The sequence below is a fragment of the Spodoptera frugiperda genome, chromosome 28, assembly GCF_023101765.2.
Source record: "Spodoptera frugiperda isolate SF20-4 chromosome 28, AGI-APGP_CSIRO_Sfru_2.0, whole genome shotgun sequence".
NCBI lineage: Eukaryota > Metazoa > Arthropoda > Insecta > Lepidoptera > Noctuidae > Spodoptera > Spodoptera frugiperda.
Window position 1 is genome coordinate 11161769 of NC_064239.1, and position 14335 is coordinate 11176103.

Here is a 14335-nt window from a genome sequence, read left to right on the forward strand (position 1 = left end):
TACGCCAATTAGGTTCAGAAGATACGTGTGAAAATGAGTAGAGACTGTATTTGACTGATTACAACTAATTTATTAACTAGGAGAAACTAAAATACACAAAACGGTGGTCCCGGAGAGAGGTCTATAGCGATTGAATGACGTAAACCCGCTAGGTAGTCCGCAGCTCCGGATCAGATATCAGCCCTACTGAGCCCCGTCTGTGGTGGTTTGATGGCTTTATGAGGCAGGCGTAGCGCGACGCGCCGTACGCACGGGTCTAGTTCTAGTCGGGCGGCGAGTTACTCTTGCTCGCAGACCCGCACTTACAGTGGCCGGAGATAGTCGCGCGATCTCCTATGCGCTGACTTTCAGGTTATCTATCTAATAAAAATATAATTTTATACCTACTTACATAATTACCTACGTTATCAATACAATCAAGTTACTTCGTTAAAATAATATGCACAGAGTACAAGTTTACGTGTACTGTACAGTCAAGAAAAACGTCGTAAAGTACAGTCACGTCTATAAATGCCAGATGAAATCCTGCACCTTTATTTATTTGCGGAAAACATTTTGCCGACTTTGTGAGCTTAGTTACAAGGGCTCGAAAATTATACTCTTAAATTGTATTGAGATCTTTGTTTTTAATACTTCGTTTTTATTGTTTCGATTTTCATTGTAATATATTTTAATATATTACATAACAAAATTTGTAATATATTTTTCTCAATTTTATTCCATTTTTTAAACGTTATATGAAACCTATACTGAGATTTTATCTTGTGTCATGGATACATTTACAAACATAGAATTTCACATATTTTCAATTACTGGTACAACGTGCATAAATCTATTGTTGATGCTGTTCATGATTATGAATCCCTGGTCTGGCTCGAAATTAAACGAAAAAAATGTCAAACAGTTACTTGAATAAACCATAAGTACAATATTAATCTTGCATGTCTCACGACAGTCATAACAAAAACAAAAACAATTTCTCTAATCACAACAAAACTCAATCAATACATCTTTCTATCATTATTGCAAAAAAAAAAAATCAAGAAACAAAACTCCGTACGCTTCTTAGTAAAGCAACAGAGGTTGCAATAAAATTGCAACTTGCAATCGCAATCCCAAGGGATTACCGGGAACAATCAATCCAAGCTGGGAACGTAATTTACTTTTGCCGCCTTGTAAATAAGAATCAAACATGGAAGCATTTGAGCTTAGAGCCTCGGGGCGCGAGCGAAATGAGCGACTTTAAAAAAAAGTCAAGATATTTTAAATTTACAATGAAGCCGAGTGGAATAATGTTTTTGTTGAGTCTTGGTTCTATGATTTGGATGAAGATTTTAACTGTGTGTGGAAGTAGTAGGTAGGAGGATATAGGTGATACTTAATGAACTAACAATAGATGTTTAGAAATATGTAACTGTTTAGATTTTGTGCTGTATTATCGTAGTAGAAAAGTTCAAATTTTGTGAACTTTTTGGAACTCGCAATGAAGATTGTTTAAAGTTTCGACCTTCAAGAAAAGAGCGTGCTCTTTTTTAAAAAATCCGGCGCCTATGGCTCCTCTGGTGTTGCGGATGTCCGTGGGCGGCGCTGATCGCTTATCATCAGGTGACCCGTCTGCTCGTTTGCCCCCTATTCCATAAAAAAGTGTATCCATGGATTGCTAAAAGTATACTGCTAAGCCTCAGCTTCTATCTAATATTTGTTAGCCTACTCTTTTTTTCGAAAAAATATAGGTAATTACGTAAAAATCTAAAATTAAAGAATATTTTCTTGAACCTAATATAGCCGTCTTACATAAAACTGTTGCCGTTGTACTTTTAGAACTTACAAAACCTCGCCTAAACATAGAAAACTTGGTCAACTCTTTTTGCTAGGCTTCAGTTTTGCGAACATTTCTTCACATTTCAAAGTTTAATTTAGCATTATTGTTTCAGAAAGTCGTATTTTTAGTTTGATAAGGAAAATTTTATTTTGATTTATTTCTTAAAATTGCTCGAACTATGGTTTTAGACTTACTTACTTATATAGTCTGTACCAGATTTTTTTAAATGAAATTACGAGTAGATACAATCTTTGAGTTAGGGAAAGTTTGCTATGAAGCTAGCCTATTATCGTGCGCGCCTCAAAGAGCCATCAGGCCACCACAGCTGGGGCCCATTAGGCCTGATGCTGACCCGGCGCTGCGGACTCTAGCGGGGGCTCCGGCTCGAAAAACAGTAGTAGCAACGAGGTGGTTTTTAAACAGTAAGAGTCTGACACTCCCCCTCGCCCCAAAAGAGCCTATTATACTGAGCTACCTAGCTGTACTGAAGGATATGCCTACCTTTCATAGAAACATAGCACGCATCATATGACACCACCAAATATAGCCAATGATTCACTATTCAATATCAATTCCGTTACAACTTTTATTTGAAAAGTTATCAACAAAATTGTCACTGTAACTTAACACAGGCAGATTGATTGATCATGCGTCACGCGTATCGCTGATGATTTCATGGCACTCTCGATGATTTTATGAAACATCTGATGCATGTCACTGGCATCAGTGTCCTTAGTTATTAAGCCATTATGCATTCATTATTTATTTATTTGAACTGTTTTCTTGTTTGCTTGAGTGGTGGTGATAATGATAAGCCAGTAAGATGTACCTAACTGGATGCAGGTCTCTTTCAGCTTAGAGTCATCACTACAGGTGCAGCTACGGCTTGGCCTTCTATTGCTTTGGTAACCGCGCGCTGGCAGCCTTTTTGTATTGACATTATAATGAAATATTACACACGACATAAGATTTAATGTTTATATTTAAATGACAAGTTTCTTGCCGTGCTCTGAAGTGGTAAAAAAAGATGTATCAATTTCCTTTACTGTACCGTCAGATCTTGTAGATATTACTGGAGACTATGTTCAGGGGCGGACGAATCTTAAATTTAAGATAACGAAGATGGTGATAACTCTGATTATGGTGAAAAATAAACATATTTTATGGGTATTTTTAAATTGTGTGCAGTGTCGTTTATGCTTTAATGCAAAAAGTCCCATTCGTCTCAACATTTTATTTGACAACACCGTTTCCAGAATACAATCTGTTTCGCAATTAATATTTTACTTCATTTCGCTTTAACAATTCCAACTTCACGTGGCAAGTCTTCACGTTTTATTTTTAATAGCAAAAATAAATTAACCGCGCTGCAGTACTCGACTGTACCATAAACAAGAACCAGCTTCATTACTTACCTCGAAGCCTTAGGAAGTACAGTCGGGCGCAACGGGGTGAAGCCATACTAGCTAGAGCGCGGTAATGGCTAATAGTCGTTGCGAAGCGGTCAATGTTTTTGCAAAATTGTTTTTATACGAAGGAATTGCGGTTTCGAGTTTTCTCAGTTTTTCCGAGTTATGTTTTTCGTCTTGGTTGCATGTAGAGATTGTTGATACGGGGTTGTGTATAACTGACCTTGTCTTTGCAATACATTGCACTTAAATAGTTCTTGAAAATTTATGCAAATGTTTACAAAATAATTAAATCTCGTCTGAAAACTAAGCTTTTTCAAAAATGACGTAATAGATTTTCACACTCAAAATTCAAACTCAAGATCTTACGTCATTCAGTAAGAGTCTGACACTCTCTCTCGCCTCGCCCAAGACGGGAGAAGTCATTGGATGATTTTCCGTCCTATAAAAAAAAACCCACAAATTTACAAATTCTTTAATCCAGCAATCTTAAGAGTATACTCACTAAAATCTTTCTACCACATTCACGACGAAAACAAAGATGAAACGCTCTCACTTAGACGCCACGTTACTCTTCTATTAAGTAAGCTATACATACCTTTTATCATAACATTCAGACGTTCATAGTATAGTATAGGCTATCGTTCCAATGTCCCCCTAAACAGTTAGGGTTCACTTAGTATTAATAGAGCAGTAAGTACGGTAATAGCAACATCGTATTGCTTCGGGCTGTCATTCCGATGCAACATTCCAAGCTGTTGTACTTGTGTAGGTCAATATAAGGGTGGTGGCACAACTGATGAAATTTATTTCAAATACAAAGCCATTCAAATACAATACAATCAGATTAGAATAGCAATTTTGAAGAACTCTTCACTTACGTGAAAAAAATGTCTTCACAAACTTTCGCATTTATAATATCAGAATTAGCGTGCTTTTCCACCAGAAATGTGCTATGTACCTATGCTACGAAGATGTAATAGCTAAGCTGAACTATGTGACAGTTTCCACTGATACTGAGCTATGTAAATTTACATATAAAAACATAGCTGAGCTGAGTCAGTTTCTACCAGTGCTAAGCTATATGTATATGATTGATGGATACCAAACGCATCAACAGCAACGTAGCATAGCACATTTGTGATGGAAAAGCACCCTTAGTCTTATTGTGATAGGGATGAGCTTCAAGGAATATTTCATATCACTTGCCTTTCATATACTTAAGATGGGTCCACCTTTATTAGTAGAATTTTTTTGGTCATAATTTTATTTTGCATAACAATGCATGGCAGTAACTTCATTTCGCAGAAAATCATTTGGTATACCATCATTTTGTAATACATTAAAAACGCATAATTTTGTAAGTCAGAATCATCTTTAGGCATAAATTGATTCGCATAATAATTGAAAGGTAGAACCATCATATTGCAGAATGTTCACTGTCAGAATCGTCTTTTGGCATAAATTTCATAACCATAATAATTAAAAAGTAGAACCATCATATCTCAGAATGTTCACAGTTAGAATTATCTTTTGGCATACGTTTAATATCCATAATAATTGAAAGACTCATCTATCACGCAAGCATGCAGCATGCAAGCAAGCATGCAAGCAACCAAACAAGCATGCTAACAAGCAAACAAGCATGCTAGCAAGCAAGCAAGCAACATGCAAGCATGCAGCATGCAAGCAAACATGCAAACAAGCAAGCAAGCAGCATGCAAGCAAGCAAGCAGCATGCAAGCAAGCAAGCAGCATGCAAGCAAGCAAGCAAGCAGCATGCAAGCAAGCATGCAGCATGCAAGCAAGCATGGTTTCTGTCACGGCTCCGGCGCTGCGGGGCTCCGGCGGTCCCACGCGCGCTAATCGTCGCAGACGGCTTTCGCTCACCACCGCAACTTCGGCTTGTTGGCCGGCTTCGCCGGCCAGCCTCAGGCGCAGCGGCTCGCTCATAGCCGCCTGCTCCTCAGCCCGCGGGCCGCCTCGCCCCTCCGCGCCTACGCGATTTTAAATTGCACTCTAGGGGTAGGGCAGACAAGACTACGTGCAGTCGGTTTTGCAGCGATTCGGTTCTGTCACTTCACTAACTTTTTATTCTACCATCTTCTTAATATGCCAAGCTAAATTATGCCAAATAATCGTAGCTCTAAATAAATGTTATGTGAAACAAAATTATGCAAAATTAAGCTTTGCCAAACGTAATTATGCCAAATAAAATTCTACCATCTTAAAAGTATGCCTTTGAAAATTCGGACATATAAACATTCGACAAAACAATAATTATATTAAATGATTTTTATGCCATATATATATTCGTTTAAAGAAGATTCTGCCAAGTGTGTTATGCCAAACAAATTTCGGAGCATAAAAATTCTGCCAGATAGAGGGAACCCACTTAAGATATCATATTAATATTATTTACTTCATACTAAGTTGAAGATTTATTTATTTATTGGTTGAAGATAATGTACTGTTGTGTTCCAAACCTTAGTTTTAATGTTATCTTGGTATATTTGCAATTATCGTTATATTGTATCCAGCTCTTTGTGTACGTATATTGCTAGCCTAGTGCTTATTGGGAAACAGTAAATTGATAGACAAGTCTATTAGACAATATTGGAGGCAAGGTTTACACTTAATTGATTATGAATTAAGTACAAATTAATCTTGACTTATTCATACGAAAAATACGTTTGTTTTTGTTACTATTTTATGTCACTAGAGTGTGGTTTCGGGGTATGCCTTTTGTGTCCGAAGATCAGGTCTGACATCATGGAGATTAGGTCAGATCGCGACCGACCATTTACCCATGCAAGCAAGCATGCAGCATGCAAGCAAGCAAACAAGCATGCTAACAAGCAAACAAGCATGCTAGCTAGCAAGCAAGCAAGCAAACAAGCAAGCAAGCAACATGCAAGCATGCAGCATGCAAGCAAGCATGCAAGCAAGCAAGCAAGCAGCATGCAAGCAAGCAAGCAGCATGCAAGCAAGCAAGCAAGCAGCATGCAAGCAGCATGCAAGCAAGCAAGCAAGCAGCATGCAAGCAAGCATGCAGCATGCAAGCAAGCATGGTTTCTGTCACGGCTCCGGCGCTGCGGGGCTCCGGCGGTCCCACGCGCGCTAATCGTCGCAGACGGCTTTCGCTCACCACCGCAACTTCGGCTTGTTGGCCGGCTTCGCCGGCCAGCCTCAGCCGCAGCGGCTCGCTTGTAGCCGCCTGCTCCTCAGCCCGCGGGCCGCCTCGCCCCTCCGCGCCTACGCGATTTTAAATTGCACTCTAGGGGTAGGGCAGACAAGACTACGTGCAGTCGGTTTTGCAGCGATTCGGTTCTGTCACTTCACTAACTTTTATTCTACCATCTTCTTAATATGCCAAGCTAAATTATGCCAAATAATCGTAGCTCTAAATAAATGTTATGTGAAACAAAATTATGCAAAATTAAGCTTTGCCAAACGTAATTATGCCAAATAAAATTCTACCATCTTAAAAGTATGCCTTTGAAAATTCGGACATATAAACATTCGACAAAACAATAATTATATTAAATGATTTTTATGCCATATATATATTCGTTTAAAGAAGATTCTGCCAAGTGTGTTATGCCAAACAAATTTCATAGCAAAAATTCTGCCAGATAGAGGGAACCCACTTAAGATATCATATTAATATTATTTACTTCATACTAAGTTGAAGATTTATTTATTTATTGGTTGAAGATAATATATGTACTGTTGTGTTCTAAACCTTAGTTTTAATGTTATCTTGGTATATTTGCAATTATCGTTATATTGTATCCAGCTCTTTGTGTACGTATATTGCTAGCCTAGTGCTTATTGGGAAACAGTAAATTGATAGACAAGTCTATTAGACAATATTGGAGGCAAGGCTTATAATTAATTGATTATGATGTAATTGGATTTAAGTAAAAATTAATCTTGACTTATAGAAATAGTTATTTCATGTCGGTAGAGCGTGGTTTCGGGGTATGCCTTTTGTGTCCGAAGATCAGGTCTGACATCATGGAGATTAGGTCAGATCGCGACCGACCATTACCCCCCCCCCCTCCCAATCCTCCAAAGCCCCGATTCCCCAACAACCCTTAAATTCCTAACCCCCAAAAGGCCGGCAGCGCACTTGTAACGCCTCTGGTGTTTTAGGTGTCCATCAGGTGGTCCGTCTGCTTGTTTACCAGCTTATTCCATAAAAAAATATTAACGTTACGTGAGCACTGGGGCTCAATAATCACACCTACCGTGCCCTAATAAAAATAAACCTGTCTCAAAAAATATTTAACGTCAATCACACGCAGATGCACTCATGAACAAAATTACAGCTAATCATCTCAATACAAACAAATGTTGCTACCCTAAAAAAACAATAATAATATGGGGAAAGTTTGAAACGTGTCGTTTCTCGTCGGTTGGCCACCCCTAAAACGAAACGTCAAAGTGACAGGTCATATGATTGATTACGTCATTTTTTGTTTCACTCGAACAGTTTATTGAAATTGATGGCTTGTTCACGAAGAACGGACTATAGACATTCGTTCGGTAATCGTTCCATTTTTGAGTGTTATTAATGATTGGTTTTTTTGTCCTTTTCTTCAATTTTTTTTTTGTTTTATTGCATTCGTGTCTGTAATAGGGTTGGTGACTAATTTTTATTTTTATTTTCGTCTTGTAGATTAGTTTAAAACATTAGACATTCATTTTTTATTTTCTTAGGGTTACAAATACTTTTGAAGATATTATATTATGGATTTAAAATATCCCGTGACGTCACTTCTCCCACTCTTAAACTTTGATTCATTATATCTAATTATTGTTATCTTCGAATCTATCTATCTATCAGATCAAAAGCAGGAACAGGAACGGGGTAGTTTTGAGTAAGTAATAGTCTGACACTCCTTCTTGCCTCGCCCAAGGCGGGAGAAGTCATTGGATGATTGTACCCCCTCAAAAAAGCTATTGGTGATCCAACACTGCATTGGTATAACTATCAATTCAGAAATTGAGATTAAAGAAAGCATTAAACTTAGAATACTGGAGAGAGAATACTAGAGAGTATTAACTACCGTTAATACTCGAGTCTACGTAGTTTTTACCTAGTCTTTGCGTAGTTTTTCTACGTCTCATTAAATAAAAAACGCGTTCAGCTTTCAGACAAGTTTACATCAACCAACAATTTGTTTACAAAACAAAACTGTTTTTAAATTCAACTCGTGCACAACTTAGTATAAATAAAATTGTTTTTTTTTTATTAGAAAAAGTAAAACGTAAACTTCTTAGTACTGCTAATTAGCCTGATAAGTAAGACTAATTAAAAGTATAAATAAAACATCGGCCCTTATTTGCTTGCAATGTGTTTTTAGTTTGTCGTTCAAATAAGAAAACAATTTTATAAGAGACAATTTTTAAAGGAAAATATACAGGAAGGTACTAATCGTAGAAGATTGTTTTTAATTCTTATTATGGCTTGTGAAACATTGTTTGTTTGCTTAATATTTTCATATAATGAAGTTTCGCTAAATTATTGTTATCCCTAATTTAAGCTGTATTTTATGTATAACTTCTACCAGTGGCTTTGGCCGCATTCCCGTGGGTTAAAAAGTATCCTATCATCTAAGTCAGCTCATGCCATGTCTGTATGTTAAACACTATTAATTTCAAAACTATTCAGTGGTTTCAGCGTGATTGACGGACAAACATCCATACATCCAAACAAACAAACTTTCACATTTGTAATATTATAATTTGTTGTATTTTTTTTTTTTAGTATATCTGTTTTTCTGCTATGTATTTGATTTACAGTTATGATTATGATTGTCTCATGGGCTTGTTTTCTTGTTCTAAAAGTCTGAGAGACAAAACTTACTTTGATGTATGGACTTGTCAACCGGAGTCGACTTAGACTCATTTCTTTCCACTCTTCTAGTATAAGCCCTAAATTGTCATAGGCCCTTTTAAAAGCGCATTTCCCCTGCACATTTTATGCTGAGTCATTTTTTACATAAAAAAATACATGTGCAGGGTTACGGTCCAATCTTTTCGGGACGTATCACTCCAATTCAATTTGACGGTATATTTTTGAATCAATTTCCCGCCTCAGTGCACTTGTTTGGTTCATACACTGACTCATTGTACTTGTGTAGTCCTTTTTTTAAGGTTTTAAGGGCTACAGTTGCCCCAAGACATTTGTGTTTAGCCTTTCTCTGTTTATATTTTGTGGTTAAAAGAGTGTCTAATCGGGTGTGAGGTCTGGTTCTGAGGGTTCGGTAATTGATTTGGTATAACAAATAGGTTTTTTTTTTAATTAAGAGTTTTGTTTTGTGCATTTTTTTTTGTTACAAAAAAATAAATTTGTATATAAATATGGCAATCAATGTAAACTAGTTTAACGAAATCGATTAAATTTATATAGATCTTATTGGTATGTCTTCAATTAATATACTAAGCGCAAATCTCGGGAACAGTTACACGCGTTTTTGTTAATTCTTTTTTTGTTATTATTAGGAAATTCTTGTGTAAGAACAAAGATACGCAGATTTTTTTAAGTTGAATCAGATTTCGTGGTTTCCCCTAGTTTTAAATATATTTGTTGTATTACATGAATAAAATACAATATAATTTGAACTAAAAAACAAACAACAAATTACTTAAAGTAAAATTCATTGCGTCATCCCACATGAGAATGTAACAAAATGAAGGCGTAACAGATAAGCGTTACGTCCCGCAGATAATAAAATAAACACTTCAAACAGCACGTGTTACAGATAATGCTATAGTTATACTTAGATTATTTGCTGCGATAGTCGTCCCCAACCCAATACCATATTGACTATTGACGACGCACCCTATATCTCAACCCTCACTAAGCATCGAGGGGTAGGCAGAAATCAATACACCTTTGGAAATTTTAAACGACCGTTACCAAGGATTTTTGAAGGGTAGATGGCACAACATAATAGATGGGGTGTACGAACCAGCATTAACCGGTTTGAACTGCTTCAAACTTGATTAGGGGCGGACATTTTGATGTTGCACTCGTTTGTACCGAAGTCAAGATGTGATAAGATTGGAGCTATTGAAATAGGGAAAGAAAAGGGGTGAGAGTGTATAAGGTTTATCTCTTCGGTCTTTAAATCGAGGGCTTTTTAATAAAGTCGTGAGCTTGAAAAATGCTTTGAATTAAGCACTCTTTGATGGAGTTATTTAAATTGATGAGCTGTTATAACATGACATAAGGCTTATTTTGCAGCGATAATAGACAGGGGTTGAAAGTATCTCGTTTGCAAGTCAGTTACTTAACTTACTAGTGTGTGTGCCAACCCTATTGCCGTGTACTAAAGCACAAAATTGTACTTTGTGGTTTCTACTGAAGATGTCTTCCAATGCCCTCTGAGTTAGTTAGACGATAAGTTTTAACTGAATAAATACTTAATTAGTTAAGGAAAAGTGATCCTTATTAAAGCACAAATACAAACGAATTTTGAATTCACTAGTTATTAGATTTTACTTTGATAGACAAAATATTGTCGACTAAATTACACTGTTACCTCTTAACTTTACTATTTAAGACACACTTAAATTATAAAATTTTACCACTTCAAGAAAAACAAATAAATAAACACATTATTTTAAACAGTGGAAACCGATTTAACTCGTATTGTAATACAAAAGTCTCATTAAAGATTTTTTGTAAAAACGGGAACTGGTTTCAATTTTCTTTAACGCTTCCATTTTAAAGTCAGGTAATATCGATACCTAAAACCTCTTAAATCTGAAAAATACTAAGCTAAAAACCGCATCAAAATCTGTTCAGGTTGAGACAGGTTAAACTGAGAACATACTATTTTGAAGTCGATTAAAAATTCAAACTATGTTCATAGCAAATAAATTATATTAAAAAACTAACAAAACATTCCAACGATGAGCGTAGCTTTAAGAATTTCCCAAACAATAATAATTCATCTGAAGCCAAATAGCTGATACCAATTAATAACGAGTAATGTATTATGGTAGACAAATTAATAATCATCCTTTCGAGGGCTTCACAATACCATGGGTCAGATTCTTTCACTATAACTACCGTCAGCATGTAAATGTTCCATATTATTTGCAATTTTTTTTATTCAGTTATGTATTGGTTTTAATGTTTTGCAAATTGACGGATTGTAAATAAATACTATTTATTAATTAGCTTCTGCCAGCGATTTTACTTGTATTACAAATTATTCTATTTGAATGATAGAATACTTTTTATCCCACAGGACTCCTACTGAGTCTTATCCTACTTAGTCAGCTCATACCCTGTCTGTATACCAAACTAGCTGTTTCCGCGCGGTTTTACCCGCTTTGCTCGGTTCCTATTGATAGTAGCATGATGTTTTATAACCTACAACCTTCCTCGATAAATGCGCTATTTAAGACGAATTATTCTAATCGGACTAGTAGTTCCGGAGATTAGCGCGTTCAAACAAACAAACAATCAAACAAACAAACTCTTCAGCTTTATAATATTAGTATAGATTTCAACAATATCCATCTAGTAGTTTCAGCGTGACAGGCGGACAAAATTAAAAAAATATATATATCGACACCAGACTTAAAAAACAGGAGCCCCGGTAAAAAAGAATTTGGTTTAGTTATCATTAAATGACTCAAGTATTTATAACGGTTAGTAGTAATTTTAATGTCAATGTTAGTTCACACATCAACAGTGTCCACTTCAGTGGCCACTGCTGATCAAAGTCTTTCTCTCGCAAGGAGAAGTTTTGAGCATTAATCATCGCGCTTGTTTAATGCGGTTTGGCGATTAGCTAAGCCAAATATTAGTGTGGTATATATACTATACGGAACTGTATTTTTTTTTCATCAAAGCCAATATCAATAGTTTTAAAAAAAAAATTTTTTTTTTGCAAAATATAAAATATAATTTTTCTAACCGTACTTGCAATACGGAACATGAATAGGCCATCCCCTATAGAACTGAATTCTATACATTCATCCGATATTGGAATTCTACGACAAAGGATTGGTCAACCTTTTTAGGGGAATATACCCCCCTAATATCTATGACTGGGTTTCTATAAAACTATTGTATAACGAATGATAAGGAATAGAGGAGACTCTGTATTATTATGAGCAAAAAAATTGATGGGACGAATCAGTTTTTTTTTCTTGGAATAAAAAAGGTCTTATGCTTAAAAGGTTGATAGGTTAACCAATATCTTTTTGCTATGTTTTTTTTTGTCTGCAATGGGGTCAGTGGCTTTTTAGTATGATGAAACTTACTTATGTGGAAAGTTCATTGTGTTTGAGTAATAATGTATTAAGAAAGTAATTGGATAACGCAGTATTGTATGATTTCTTTAGCATTGTTAGTTAATTGTATTATTGCCATTTTGATTCTTACAAAAAAGCTAGTATAAGAGTACCTCTGTGTATAAAAAGGCGTATTAAAGCAATAGTTAGCTTTAATAAATAAAACATCTTTTGTTAATCGACTCAAAACCACTCAATAACAAAATTGACACGAAATTATTACTCATAGAAACTAATAGCAAAGCTGCACCGTTAACGCGGTGGATGGACAACCAGCTGCCACGCAACGTGTAGTGGGTTCGATTCTCGCAGTGAGCAATTCTTTGTATGAATCACAAAATTAAATAATTTGTTTTTAGTCTGGGTGTCTAAATAAATTATATGTTTATTAACGCACTCAAGACACAGGAGAGCAACCTCACTTGGGGCAACGCTTCAAAAAATAAAACAATATCACCTTAATTCACCCACTCATTAAACTATTATCAACCAAAAATGCTACAGCTATCATCTTGAAGACATTATCAATAAATCTTTACATCTAATACAAGACGATAATGCCTGTCAGTCTGTACGTCAGTCGATGTCACCGGGATTGCAGGGCTTAATGCACGACACAACCAATTAGAAGATATTTATTACAAGCTTAACATCGTTTCATGGAAACCAATTAATTCCAACGATTTTCTATGTATGTATTTGGTTAAAAATATTGCGTTTTTAACGAACGTGTATTTTATGGTACGTTTTGTTTAAATAGAAGTTTTTTATCGTTGTGTAAAGAGTAGTTACAAGTTGAATGTGTGCCAAAGGAAATAAATAGAGTATTTTATTGAATGTAAATAGTTGAAAACGGTGTAAAAATTATAGGTATATTGATGTTAAGAAAATTAAAAAAGGTTTAAATAAAATTTAGGGTGCTTTTCTACCGGAGATGTGTTATGCTACTGCAGCATAGTACTGGTGGAAATGGCCACAGTTAAGCGATGTTTGAAGATGCATTTGCTATAGATGTCTGCTATGGATAGCTTCCCCATTATCGATACATTACATAGTCGAGCTTAGCATCAGTGGAAACCGTCGACACAGCTACATAGCTTAGCTATTACATTTTCGTAGGATAGCGGTCATAGTAGTATCTACAGCTCGAAAAAGCACCACAATGAATTTAGGTTAGGTTTAGAAACAACACTTCAGAATAATAGAAAAGATAAGACCAGTTCGAAATAATTTACAATGATACTGATTCTTTTTTTTGTAATAAAAATAAAACTCAACGAAATAATACTAACATCCAACAACTTTACAATTAAAAAGATATCTATCACATGTCAATTGCTACCCTTAATCCCATAATCAGTACCATGACCCACAAACATACCTACATCCCAATTTATTTCACACCGCAACGCAAGAAACGCCACGCGTGTCACTAGTATGTGGACATGGATACCGTGTGACGTAGGTACGACAGTTTAATTTGTAACGATTCAATGCAATCGATTGGTATTTTATGGGTCTTCCCGATGGAGATTTTACATAAAATTACATATGTATGTTAATCTTTATGTATTACACTGTCTATGGGCACACATTATATACAATACATACCAAACAATCTTATTAGTCATCTCAAAGAATCAGACCACCACAAATGGGCTAATCACCGCAGGTTCGACTCGAAGCTATGGATTACATAGCGAGTTTACAGGGGCTCCAGCTCAAATAATAGGAGTAGAAACTGGGTGGTTTTTGGTCAGTAAGAGTCTGATACTCTCTC

The 14335-nt window shown here is 35.8% G+C and overlaps 1 protein-coding gene across 12 annotated transcripts in view; it reads left to right on the plus strand.

Annotated features, from left to right (window-relative positions):
- Positions 1-14335, plus strand: part of LOC118265585 (CUGBP Elav-like family member 1) — a 405267-nt gene that overhangs the window by 30388 nt on the left and 360544 nt on the right. The gene's annotated exons all lie outside the window — the stretch shown is intronic.